The sequence below is a fragment of the Manis pentadactyla genome, chromosome 4, assembly GCF_030020395.1.
Source record: "Manis pentadactyla isolate mManPen7 chromosome 4, mManPen7.hap1, whole genome shotgun sequence".
Classification (NCBI taxonomy): domain Eukaryota; kingdom Metazoa; phylum Chordata; class Mammalia; order Pholidota; family Manidae; genus Manis; species Manis pentadactyla.
Window position 1 is genome coordinate 7,367,386 of NC_080022.1, and position 13,874 is coordinate 7,381,259.

Consider the following 13,874-nt stretch of genomic DNA (forward strand, 5'->3'; position numbering starts at 1 on the left):
GTGTTTCCTAATCTACCTATGCAAGAGTTCCCCAGAGTATGCACTAGAATTGGTGTGTTAGGGGGCTTTCATCTTCCATTTGTCCAGTTGCAAACAAATCTTCCAAAATGGTTACACCATTTCATTCACATCACTGGGTGTTACCAGACTTTCCATTTCTGGCAGTTCAATGGATGTGGCATGGTATCTCATTTCCAGTGAGTTGAGTCTTTTCATATCTTCCTCTGTGAATTGCCTGCTCATAGTCTTCTGGACATTTTCTTTTTCCATTAGGTTGTCTGTATTTTTCATATTGATTTATATTATTGTTAATGGATTGGATTTCTTTATATATTCTGAATACTTTGCTCGTGACCTGTGTTGTAAATATATTTGTTTTGTTGTTTGCTTTGTTTCATGGTACCTTTTATTGTATGGAAGTGGATTTAAAACAAATTATTATTGTAGTTAAATAAATGTCTTTTGTGATTAGTGTTTTTAGTTTGTTGTTTTAAAGTATTTTTCTTTATCTTAAGGGATCATAGAAGTAGTTTAAAGCTTTGCTTGTCTGATCTAGGTTTTTAATCCACCTGAAATTTATTTTTTATGTGGTATGATAGAAGGATCAGATTTTTTACCATATGGTTCAACAATTATTCTAACATTATTTATTGTCATTTATAATTTATAATTTCCCCACTGATTTGTAATGTCAACGCTGTCATATGTTATATTCACATGCATATGTGATCTGTTTCTGGACTCTGTTTCATTTCTGTATTTGCATACTCTTGTGCCAAAGCAACAGAATCTAATTTGTACAATAAATTCTAATTTGTATAGAAATCTTGCTAACTTATGGGCAAGTCCCCATATCTCATTCTTCAAAACTGCTGTGGACCTTTCCAGTCGGGCGCTGAGCGGTTCTTTGGATCATGTCTGGTGGTTCTGTGGATTATAACAGAGAACATGGAGGCCCAGAGGGAATGGACCCCGATGGTGTCATTGAGAGCAACTGGAATGAAATTGTTGATAACTCTGATGATATGAATTTAAAGGAGTCTCTTCTTCGGGGCATCTATGCTTACGGTTTTGAGAAGCCTTCAGCTATTCAGCAGAGAGCTATTATTCCTTGTATTAAAGGGTATGATGTGATTGCTCAAGCTCAGTCAGGTACTGGCAAGACAGCCACATTTGCTATTTCCATCCTGCAACAATTGGAGATTGAGTTCAAGGAGACCCAAGCACTAGTATTGGCCCCCACCAGAGAACTGGCTCAACAGATCCAAAAGGTAATTCTGGCACTTGGAGATTATATGGGAGCAACTTGTCATGCTTGCATTGGTGGAACCAATGTTCGAAATGAAATGCAAAAGCTGCAGGCTGAAGCACCACATACTGTTGTTGGTACACCAGGGAGAGTGTCTGATATGTTAAATAGAAGATACCTTTCTCCAAAATGGGTCAAAATGTTTGTTTTGGATGAAGCTGATGAAATGTTGAGCCGAGGTTTTAAGGATCAAATCTATGAGATTTTCCAAAAATTAAATGCAAGTATTCAGGTTGTGTTGCTTTCTGCCACAATGCCAACTGATGTGTTAGAAGTGACCAAAAAATTCATGAGAGATCCAATTTGAATTCTGGTGAAAAAGGAAGAATTGACCTTGAAGGAATCAAACAGTTTTATATTAATGTTGAAAGAGAAGAATGGAAGTTGGATACACTTTGTGACTTGTATGAGGCACTGACAATTACTCAGGCTGTTATTTTTCTCAATACAAGGCGCAAGGTGGACTGGCTCACTGGGAAAATGCATGCCAGGGACTTCACAGTTTCTGCTTTGCACGGTGACATGGACCAGAAGGAAAGAGATGTTATCATGAGGGAATTCCGATCAGGTTCAAGCCATGTTCTGATCACTACTGACTTGTTGGCTCATGGGATTGATGTGCAACAAGTTTCATTGGTTATAAACTATAATCTACCTACCAATCGTGAAAACTATATTCACAGAATTGGCAGAGGGGATCGATTTGGGAAGAAAGGTGTGGCTGTAAACTTTGTTACTGAAGGAAACAGGATTCTACAGTGACATTGAGACTTTCTACAATACTACTATGGAGGAAATGCCAATGAATGTGGCTGACCTTATTTAATCTCTGGGATGAGAGTTCTGAATGCAGTGCTCACTGTTGCTGAACAGGCAATCACAATGTGGCACTGTGCTTCTTTCTTTGGGAATATTTGAGTCTTGTCTCAATGCTCATAATGGATCAGAAATACAGATTTTGATAGCGAAGTGACTTTAGTCGTGAGCTCTTGTGAGGAAAGTCATTGGCTTTATCCTCTTTAGAGTTAGACTGTTGGGGTTGGGTATAAAAGATGGGGTCTGTAAAATCTTTCTTTCTTATAAATTTATTTCCTAGTTCTGTAGAAATGGTTGTATTAGATGTTCTCTATCATTTAATAATATACTTGTGGACTAAAAGATATAAGTGCTGTATAAAATCAGCCAATTATGTTAAACTAGCATATATACCTTTATTGTTATTAGCCTTGAATAGAAAGGCCTTTAAAATTTATTTTTTTTAGAAAGCATTTGAATGCATTTTGTTTGGTATTGTATTTATTCAATAAAGTATTTAATTAGTGCTAAGTGTGAACTGGACCCTGTTGCTAAACCCCAGCAAGCAATCATATCTTAGGCAGGGTTTAAATCCCCCAGTAAAATTGCCATATTGCACATGTCTTAATGAAGTTTGAATGTTAAATAAATTGTATATTCACTTAAAAAAAATTTTTTTTTTAAACTGCTGTGGATAATTTTGGCTTTGTTCTAGCAATTTTTTTAATGGGCATGGCATATATTTACCACTTGAATTTCACCATCACTTTGTCAAATTCCATGAAAAATCGTGTTGAAATATTCATTGAAATTATATTGTTTATAGATTAACTGGGAAAGAATTGACATCTTTATAACATTTTCTTTACGTCTAGAAATAAAGAACATCTCTTCATCTATTTAGGTCTTCTTTAAGGTATTCCATCAGGGCAGTTGTGTAATTTTTTCCATAAAGGTCTTGCTCATCCCCAGTGGTGACTTATCCTTAAACGTTTAACAGTTTTATTTCTATTCTTAATGGGATCATTTAAAATCACTTTTTCTAATGGGTTATTCCTAACAAAAAGGAACACTTTGGATTTTTGTATATTGATCTTATATCCAGAAACCTTATTAGTTGTAGTAGTGTGACTGTTTGTATCACATCAATAGCTCTTTTGATGTTTTTCTTTTCTTGCATTCCAGGGATAACCTTACTGGACCGTCGTGGAATTCAATTTGTCTAGTTCTTACGGCTTTTAAAATGTGCCTTTGTACAAAATCTGTAACCTGAGAAACTGAATGTCCCTCCAGAGTGACTTCATCTATCAGAGGGGCAAAAGTCTTAGGCAGAATAGGCTATTTTGGCCTTGAAACCTAAAACAGCCTTATCTGCCTCTATTGATCCTTCTCTGTGTGTTTTTGCTTAATTTGTCTAGAGCTGATTACCACACATTCCTTTCATGAAATTTTAAATTCTTTTCAGATTGAGCTCTGTTGAAAGTGCAAACAATACTACTTCCAGGTTTTAGTAACTCTCCATGGTGCTTATCATGGTACTTGTCAAAGAGCTCCAACCTGGGAAAAAGTTGCTGTCTACTGATGAACGGATGCGCTTCCGTTTATTAACCCATTGTAGTGTCTGGGCTTTCAGGAAGCTAAGTTTTGTGCTGGGTGGTAGCACATTTCCTGACTCTGCTTTTCAGTATTATTTTTCTTTTATTCGCTCCTCTTATTCATACAGTCTTCCCCCAAACACCACCATGCAGCCTTTTATTTATTAGTATTTTTAATTGTACCCCTATTTTAATACTATATAATTTTATTGCTTGTGATGCTGCAATGCAAACTATGTCAAATCTTCCTTTCGCGGATAGATGGGGTTTAAATTCTAAATAAATGGGACATGTTCAGTAGGTGTTGATTGGATGGAAAGTATGAGGACCTTAGTGGGGATGGAGATTTTTCCCAAGTCATTAGTGCAGACAATAATTTGAATGTTTTAATGTCTATGTGAAGTAAGCCTTCTTACACCCAATATCGTATTGAATTCAATTTCTGCAAGCAAATAAAAAAAGCATCTCACAACTTATAAAATAATAGTGCTTGGCACGATAATTGCTCATATTATTGTCGAATGTTTTATCAAGTACTAACTTGAACCGCCCTTTGGGTAGTTGTGAACTTTTTCTGTTGAGCTGAATCTAAATCTGATTTTTTAAAACCGCTAGTAGAGTGCTTACGTTCTGCGGGTTTCTGAATTCCAACAACCCTCCTTCAAAGGCATCTCCCAGGGGGGAGCTCGGCTCCCTAACTCGGGGAGTACAAAGCGTTTGTTCCTTTACTCACGGCCCCTCCTCGGTCTCCCAAGGAGGCAAGCCGAATGCTCACCAAAGCGTGCTTTTCCATTACTCATTCCGCCTTTTTTCCCAAGGTGGCGTGTGGGAGGTGTTGTGATCGGGCTCGGTAAGAATAGGCCATGAAGCTTTCTGCGGAATAACACACTCACCCGGCTGCGTGTTTCAGACCGGCTGCGCCGTGCTGGGCGGCTTCAGCCCGCAAGAGGCTTTCCGAGTGGACAATGACTCCACACTCAGCCGCCTCACGCGCGCTTCCCGGCCCCTCCGCAGGGGTCCGGGCGCCACAGTCCCGCTCCGCCCGCTTAGCCAGCCTTTGTCTCCCTACAAGACGGACCACCAGGCCGGCCAGACGCGACTGCTGCCGACTAGCGCCCTTCGGGGGTCACCCGGGAGGGGACTCGGCACCAGCTTCACCCACCCCGCATCCCAGCAGCCGTGTTGGCTTCTGGACCACCAGGGGGCGCCCCGGCGCCTCCGCAGCCCGTCGCCGCACCCCCCCCTCCCCGGCCCTCCCGACTGGCCGGCCGCCCTGAGCTCTGAGCTCCGATTGGCCGTCACCTTCGTCAGTCGCGGGCGCGGGGCGGGCTGCGGTGACGCGCGGCGGTCCGGCTCTGGGCGGTGTCCCGCGCCGGCGGCCGCGGGCGGAGCTGGGCGAGGAGCGGCGCGGGGCAGTCAGACGGCGGCTGTCCAGGGAGGCATCAGTGCAAGTTGGAGCCGCTTCCCGCGCGCTGCAGCCGCCCCCGCCCCCGCTGACCCGCGGCCGCGCCCGGCCTCCTGCGTTCCGCCCGTCTGCCCGCCGCGGCCCTCGATGCGGGGTCTGGCCGCTGCGTGATGGGGCTGCGGAGCGGTGCCCTGCGGCTCGCGGCGGCCGCTGCTCGCGCTGAGGAGCTTGTGTGCCGGGCACCCCGCGTCCCCGCGCGCCGCAGCGCCTGCTGACCTGCCGGCCCGTCGCCGGTCCGCAACGCGGCTGAGGTAGGGCGGACCGCGGTTGGCGCCTCGGCAGCCGGGCTGGGAGGGTCCGCGCTGGGGGAGGGGCGGCTGGGCCGGGGCCGGGCGGCGGGGGCGGCGAGCGCAGAGGGCGCTGCCCCACGGGGGCTCCGGCTGCGGTGGGAGAGGTTCCCTGGGCAGCAGCGAGCGCCGGGCTCGGGTCCCGCGGCCTATTGGGTCCCCCGCAGAGCCCGCACCGGCCTTCCGTTTCCCTGAGCTGTCAGGCTCCGGCCGTGCCCAGCGGTCAGCAGACCCGCCGCTGCCTGCCGGCCCCCGGCGCGCTCTGCGCACTGTGCAGGTCGGTGGGGCTGCTCCGTTTTGGAGGCACCCGGTCTTATTTCCCCCATGCCCTCTCCCCCATCGTGGTTGGCACTGGGGCTTCCACTAGGAATCTAGTGGAGCCCTTTTGCGACATGAAGGTAGGAAAGGGCATCGCGTGGCAGCGGGGAAGCCGATGGCGCACGGACTGGAGAGAGGAATCCGATGGCAAGGGAGGGGGCTTGTTGGATGCCGGCCAGCGGAGAGGGAGCTGGTGTGGTCTCCGCGTCGAGCAGCCCGGGATTACTCTGGCAGCCATATTGGGAGGATGATCTGACAAATCCTTTAGGAGCCAAGTCCGGTTGCTGGAAGGCACCGAGTGACAGCTCTGGCAGCTTTCAGGGTGACTGGCCGCACCAGAAGCCAAGTTGTGGGGGTTGGGAGGCTGATCGAGTAGGCTAGTCATTGTTCATGCAGCACAAAACATTCCCTGCCCTGAAACCGGAATTGAACTCCAAAATCACTTTTTCTCCTTGGTGAATTGCTAAATGAGCTTCTAAGGTAAATTGCCCTTATGATTCCGTTCTTGTTGGGGTGAAATATTGTGTTTCTCTATTCATTCTCTACGGTCAGTGCTATGGACGCAAAGGCCTGGTGATGCCTTTCGTGTAGGCAGATTTGAGGATTGCCAAGGCCAGTTTACCAGTATGGAGGCCTCCCAAGTTAGTATTTTGCATTGGGTGGATTTTCAAAGTAGCTCAACATATAGAGATTAAGTAAATTGGAATATTATGCTAGTGGGAGAGGCTTGCAGAAGCATTTCTAAGGATGGAGGTTGTCATCTTTGTGGAATCTCGAGGTTGCTGAAATTAGATTGTGAACAGATCGCTTACTCACATCTCTTCCTGTTCGAGGCAGCTGTTCGGCCAACACTGGACATGTTGCTTTGTGTCGTGGATGGGCCTGCCTGACCCCAGTGAAAGTGCTGTGATTGGATTTGAATAGCTTTTAAGTGATAAGGTGGTATTTTAAAGACTGGCATTTTGTCAGCTGAGCTTACTCATAATAAAATCTTAGCTCCTCTAAGAAGTGAGGTGATGCTTTCTCATTAGTATGTCTTAGATTATGAGGCAAGTGGAGTTGATAAGGATGGAATATGAAGGTTGCACACATATTGGTAAAGCAGATCTGGAAATGATTAGTAACTGAATGCAGTGTGAGCTTCTGCATCTGTCTTTTCCTACATCCTAGATATGTAGAGGACCTGAAGAGAGGCATTACCCACCTTTTTTGTGCCCTTTGCTTTCCTTCAAACTCCATTTCTTAATGACTGAATGCTTATCACTTCTTAAGTTGAACTACTTAAAAATTTTCAAATGGGGTTTCGTAAGGAAAGTCTCAACACTTTATTTTTTATTTTTATCTTTAAGCTTTCCTTTTAAAACCTGGTTAAATGAAAAATGGCTTCAACAGATATTGGTGTTTTTTTGTATTACATTGACATGAGAGAAATAAAGAATGTCTGTTTTCAAATTCATGCCCCAAGAAATATTTCTAGGTTTTATATTTTTAGTTTCTTTTATTAGTAAAAAAAATCTGAAGAATTGTGATGAAGTACAACTTCAGCATTTGGTAAAATCAGACCTGATTGTGAATCTGACTTGGAGGCAAGATTTTATGAACATGTGCAGCTCTGCTCTGATGAATGTTTTTCCAAAATTTATCCAATTAAGTACGGCTTCTAAGGCTTAGAACAGACTTTTTTCAAGACCAGATATGAATGCAGTTTTCCTTTTCCTCTCTTTTCTCTTTTCCACTTTGAATTTGTTCAGGGAATAAACTCCCAAGAAGAGTGCCAGCAGACTCTCCAAGGCCAGAGCCTCCTGGCCCCACCTCCCTGCTATGGTTATGTCCTAGGTACTAAGTAAAGGACAACAGTGGGCCCCTGCCTTCTTGTTTGTTAACCCCTTCCCAGGCTATTAATTGGAGCACGTCTTTTCCAGGAGTTAGACGTGCCCTTCTGGGCTTGTAAACTGATAATAATGTAGTTTCTCAAGGCTCTGAAGTGAGAGATACAGCATGTCTACTTTGTGTGGTTCTCTTTCAAAGATGGTTTTGTTGGAACAGATATTACTGAATTGCTGGAATCCATCAAAGAGTGTGAATAAGTATGCATACTTTGAGAACTTTTTCCCATGCAGCTCATCAGTGTAGAAGATGATGGAAACATGTGACTGTGACATAGGAAAAACCTGCAAAAGGTGCCTTGGTCTTCTCTCTGAGTTGAACTTTTTGGTTAATGGCTCTGTGATTCATTTATGCTCACCTTTATGACTTTAATTACCAGTTAAGTGAGAGTGCATAAAGAGATTTAGTTTTTTACCCTTAAGGAACTTACAGTTTACCATTTGTATATAGACAGAGTTAAGACAAGGTTAGCTCCAACGCCTTTTTGTTTTACTAGTTTCAGATGCTGCTGCCCATACCATGGTGGTTTCCATGATTTTCAGTCAGTCTCTTCTCCTTTGTATTGCCACCCAGTACTTATTGTGTAATACTCAACTGGTACATTTATGATCGTTTTGTGGTGGTTTGTGTATATGTTTTAAGTCATAGGATTGTAAATGTCTGATGGATTTTTTTTTTAATATGTAATATCACATTGTTTATGGCAAAGCGTATCATTCAGTTGTACCATCCTCTACCATTGCTCTGTTTAACGACTTTGATACTTGGCCTGATTCTTCCTTCTGAATTTCTGACATCATCTGGCAGATGTTAATGACTATAAACAATAACAACAATGAAATAACTTACTCATATTGAGCTCTATGTGTCAGATTCTTTTCTAAGCACTTTACATTTATTCACTACTCTAATCCTTATAACAGCCATATAAAATAGATAGTATTATCCCCATTTTACAGATGATGAGACTGAGACAGAGGCTTAGTGACTTCTCTAAGGTCAGTAGTAGTAATCACTATGCTGAACTTCCTTTGTAACTACCCTTAACTTTACAATTCTTTGACTTCAGCTCAGGCAGATGTTGGCTTCATTCTGTTCTGTACAGTGTTGTAGCCACATCCTGTAACACATCAGCACCTTCAGATCTGTCTTCAGATCTCAAATTCACCTTCAGATCTTAAACTTCGATAACTTACAGCTATCACTTTCATAGTCTCTTTTTTTGTGTTCTTCAGGGCTCCTGGCCAGTCCATCAGCCTCTTCCAGATTTTACTTCTTTGTCTTCCTGTTCTACACTGTGACTTCTGGGTTGCATTGCTTCAGCTATTTTCTTATTAACACTCGCAGGTTTAATTACTTCTCTGCAAGACCCACTATGCATCATTCCTACCATCCATACCCTCCATTTTTACTTTGTGTCACAGAGAAATTGCACACAATGCTGGGGATTAAGTGCCGCAATTAATGTGTAGTTTTAGGTCTCCCCTGAGTCTCTTTGGTGTCTATCCAGGCAATTCTGGACATTGTCCCCAGTGTTTTTTCTATAATCTTGACCACCTTAGTCAAGCGTCCTCACTGCCCTGTTAGGCATTATGCCTTATCTACCACCTCAGGAAAAAAAATATGAACTCTCTCATCTTCTCCTTCCTCTGCTTATAATCTTATCTGCCTTTTTTCTTACCCTCTTTCCTCCAGCCTCCCAGGAAAGGTTACTCTCCCTGCCTTCAACTAATTCCTTGGCCTGTGTTCTGGATATCTCTGCCTTCTAATCTCACAGCCTTCTGCGTTGGTCATACTCCTCTTTTCCCCCTTTCGCTGTCTGTTTGCCCACAGTTTCTTGAACACAGCTGGCACAGCCCCACTGTAGGGCCTATGCTCTTTCTTCTGCTTGGAACACTCTTCCCCTGAAATCTGCTTGGTTTAACTCCTTCACCTCCTTCAAATCTTTGCTTAAACCTCACCACCTCAGCAGGCCTACCCTGACCTCATTTATGCAGCTGAACAGCATTCCTCCCACCACACTCCCGATCCCTTGACTTTGCTGTACTTTCTCTCCCTCCAAATTCTGTGTAACTTATTTATTACTTAATTTAATGTCTCCTCTCCCCCTATTAGAATGTAGAATTTCATGGCAAGAATGTTCATCTGTTTTGTCCATTGATTTATCCTGGATTCCTGGAACCTGCTTTTCACATTGTAGGCACTTAATAAATAGTTGCTGAATGAATAAAGGACAGAAACATGCAAGTTGCCCCTATTAAAAAAAAGAGAGGGGGTGGAAGTAAAATCCCTCCTTGCTGTCTCACCTCTCACAGCCAGATTGTGGAAGCAGCCAAGATACTTAACATTTCTACTTCCTTTCCTCCTGCTTAACTCCACATCCCACCACAAATGGCTTCACTGACACTGCTCTTAATCTGTTTTTCTGCCCTTTATTGCTGAAACCAGGGAGCACACATCACACCTTTGCAGTTTTGAAAGTGTTGCTCACTTCACACTCCCTCCTTCGTTGAACTTTTGTCTGCTTCTGTTTTGGTGGAACTGGTTTCAAGTTTCCTGGGCTTCCTGCTTTTCTGGCATCTCACAGGGCTATCAAACTCATTCAACACAAATTTTTGTATAAGTTTTAAAGGGTGACTTTATATTTAGGAACTAGAATTTTGACATATTTCCAATGTTAAAAAAAAACAGCAAAATAGGTTATTACAGGAAAGTTTTATTTATTTACAATTTATACTGCTTCCAAAAAGGATTTGAGCAGCTTACTACAAATACCAGAGTGAGGCTTTAAAAATATAGGTCAAAAACAAAAATACATGTAATAGGAGGAAAAAGCAAATATACAAATTGACAGCAGCTTATATGATGTGGTTATTGTAATTTGGTTTTGAAATGTTTGGAAATCAAGGTGAAAAGAGAAAGATGAATTACACGATTTTCATTCTGGTAAAAGAAAGCCTAATAATTTGCAAAAGAAACTTTTTTTGATGCTAAAAAATTCTAAAGAAATTCTAAGAGGAAAATGTTATAGACTCCTGATCCAAGGATATATGTACTCAGTGTTTTCAAAAAGTCTTCAGGGAAAAGGAAGAAGTATTCTTCAAAGACCTTTTTAAAAAAGTAATCTATCTGCTTCCTGAACCTGAGAGTACAACATTAAAACAAAAGTCTCTTCTATGAAGGAGATGACTAAGGTGATTCAGATACATAATTTTATATAAGACAAATCTGAGCATCCCAGCAGAAAACTCATTATTTAACCCTGATGAGAACCTGAAATACTTGTATTCTGTGTTGTCATCTAAACAAAAACATGCCTATTAAACTTTGGCTACTGGTTTATAATGTGGCAAGATTGATGCATTATTGACATATGGCCAAGTCTGACCTGCATTCTTGCCGAGGTAGTGAGCTGCCTTCCAGGCAGGCAGCTGCAAAGGTGTGGTCAGTGGCAGATTTTAGAAAGACAGAACCTTGACTCACAAGACTTTGAATCAAATTCTGATTGAAATTTACCATTTCTACATCATAACTGAGCTGAGTTCATTTTAGCCTGGACATTTTCAGGAGTAGGTGTGGTCATCCACTTTGACAATTGGTGGAATGTTGGGATTTGAGTGGCAGAGTTCCTAGAGGATCTGCCAAAATTAAAGAATATTGAATGAATTTGAATGAATTTGACTTACTAGAGTTTGTTGCTAACTATAGAAGTTTTGAAAGGAAAGAAAAAAATGAAAAATTCACTTCATTAGAATAGTTTTTTTTAAGCCACAGACCGTAAGAGCTGTTGTTTCTTTTTTTCTTTTTTCTTTTTTTTCTTTTGCTATCATTAATCTACAATTACATGAGCGACATTATGGTTACTAGACTCCCCCCGTCATCAAGTCCCCACCACATACCCATTACAGTCACTGTCCATCAGTGTAGGAAGATGCTATAGAGTCACTACTTGTCTTCTCTGTGTTGTACAGCCCTCCCTGTGCCCCCGACCCCCTACAGTATGTCTGCTAATGGTAATGCCCCTTTTTCCCCCCTTGTCCCTCCCTTCCCTCCCATCCTCCCCAGTCCCTTTCCCTTTGATAACTGGTAGTCCATTCTTGGGTTCTGTGAGTCTGTGCTGTTTTGTTCCTTCAGTTTTTTTCTTTGTTCTTATATTCCACATATGAGTGAAATCATTTGATACTTGTCTTTTTCTACCTGGCTTATTTCACTGAGCATAATACCCTCTAGCTCCATCCATGTTGTTGCAAATGGTAGGATTTGTTTTCTTCTTATGGCTGAATAGTATTCCATTGTGTATATGTACCACATCTTTATCCATTCATCTACTGATGGACATTTAGGTTGCTTCCATTTCTTGGCTATTGTAAATAGTGCTGTGATAAACATAGGGGTGCATCTGTCTTTTTCAAACTGAGCTGCTGCATTCTTAGGGTAAATTCCTAGGAGTGGAATTCCTGGGTCAAATGGTATTTCTATTTTGAGTTTTTTGAGGAACCTCCATACTGCTTTCCCCAATGGTTGAACTAATTTATGTTCCCACCAGTGGTGTAGGAGGGTTGCCCCTTCTCCACATCCTCACCAGCATTTGTTGTTGCATGTCTTTTGGATTTTGGCCATCCTATCTGGTGTGAGGTGATATCTCATTGTGGTTTTAATTTGCATTTCTCTGATGATTAGTGATATGGAGCATCTCTTCATGTGCCTGTTGGCCATCTGAATTTCTTCTTTGGAGAAGTGTCTGTTCAGATCCTGTGCCCATTTTTTGTTGAATATTCCAATTTCCCATGGTTCCCACTAGAGGGTAAGTTCTCTGAAGGTAAGAACTCTGACAAGCACTTTCTTATGTATGTTTCAGTGCCTAACACAGTGCCTGGATGGGGGAGGTAGACTCTTACAGAATAAATGAATGAATAAGCATACTTATAAATACATGAGGGATACACATACCTTTGTAGACAATTGTATTTATATCTTCACATATTCTTCACTCCAATGTCTTCCAATCACTGGCAGATTCACCCAGAACAGGCCCTTTACATACCAATGACCACATCTTACATCTGCATGCTGTTCATAGTGCATGAGACTATCTTTTCCCAGAGTGAACTGTCTGGGACTTCATCAGCAGGCATGGTATCTCTTTACTGTCATACAACACTCAAGGTCCTGGGGACCTGACAGAAGGATAAGTGTAGGGGAGCAGAGCAGGTAGTGATCCAGGAAAAAATTGTGCACCACTGAGACTTGAAAACCAATAATGCAGCAAGCCTCAGCACAACTAGATCATGTATTATTCTTTAAGAACTTGTTGTATGAATTCCAGCCCACTTCAATAGTGGATTATAGTTTCAGGCTAGGAGGTTGAAACAGTTTGAAAGCAGTTCTTTGTGGAGTGGATAAGAGAACTCCTCAGGAAAATGCAGGAGGATGTACAGGCTAGTTTGGAGGCATTACCTTTCCCATAATAGGGCAGATGAGAAAAGCTAAAAAAGAAATGTCCAGGGAGTTTTCCAAGGTCACCTGCACTTTAGTGATCTGAGTAGACTCAGGGTACAGTAATGCTGATGTCTTCAGCTTTGGTTTGCTTCAAGTTGTTTCTTTTGCTTAACAATTCCATCTTCAATGTAGTTGTCTCTTATTACTTTTATTATGAGCAGTCAGGAGGAACCAAGCTGCTTTTTCAATACATTGATTAGAAATCTCCTCAGCTAAATATCCAATTTCATTGCACTCAAGTTCTATCTTCCACAAAACACCAAGCAGTGACTACGGCACTACGTGTTAAGCACATTGTCCAAGCAGCAGTGGGAGGATAGGGCTGGACGGCCTTTAAGTCTTGAGCTGCTAGGGCTCGTGTACTGCGTGTATGTGTGCTTGTGGCAGAGGTGGTGGGGGTGGGGTGGGGTGGGAAGGGTGACAGGATAGAGAGACAGAGAGAGAGAGACAGAGATCAGACAGGAGATGAGAGGGGACACAGTGCAGTAAGGGCAAGTGGGTGGACCCAAATTTCTTGCGCTTTACAGTTTTACAGAGGTCCAAATCCTGCATCTAGCCCTGTAGCAAGTGGGTGGGAGAGGAGGAAAGGGGAGGGGCTGCACTCCATAGGAGCTTGCCCAGCCTTGACTGCCTGACGGATCACCTTCTGCTCCAACATGGCCAGTTCCCCCTCGCCATGACTCAAGCCTATTGTGCCAGGCAGGGCGCCCTCTGCCCCA

At 42.8% G+C, this 13,874-nt stretch overlaps 1 protein-coding gene and 1 pseudogene across 12 annotated transcripts in view; both read left to right on the forward strand.

The window, feature by feature from the left end:
* Positions 1 to 886: 886 nt before the first annotated feature.
* LOC118932187 (eukaryotic initiation factor 4A-II-like) lies at positions 887 to 2,776 on the forward strand (annotated as a pseudogene).
* Positions 2,777 to 5,036: 2,260 nt separating this feature from the next.
* The window catches only part of KIF1B (kinesin family member 1B), a 136,987-nt gene continuing 128,149 nt past the window's right edge, over positions 5,037 to 13,874 (forward strand). For 6 of the 12 annotated variants that reach the window (XM_036925211.2, XM_036925220.2, XM_036925217.2 and 3 more), the window contains exon 1: positions 5,042 to 5,415. The gene's annotated coding sequence lies outside the window, so the exon portion shown is untranslated. Of the gene's footprint in view, positions 5,416 to 6,231; positions 6,250 to 13,874 lie in introns of those variants that run through there. The other 6 variants (XM_057499702.1, XM_036925214.2, XM_036925222.2 and 3 more) reach the window with 5 other exon arrangements.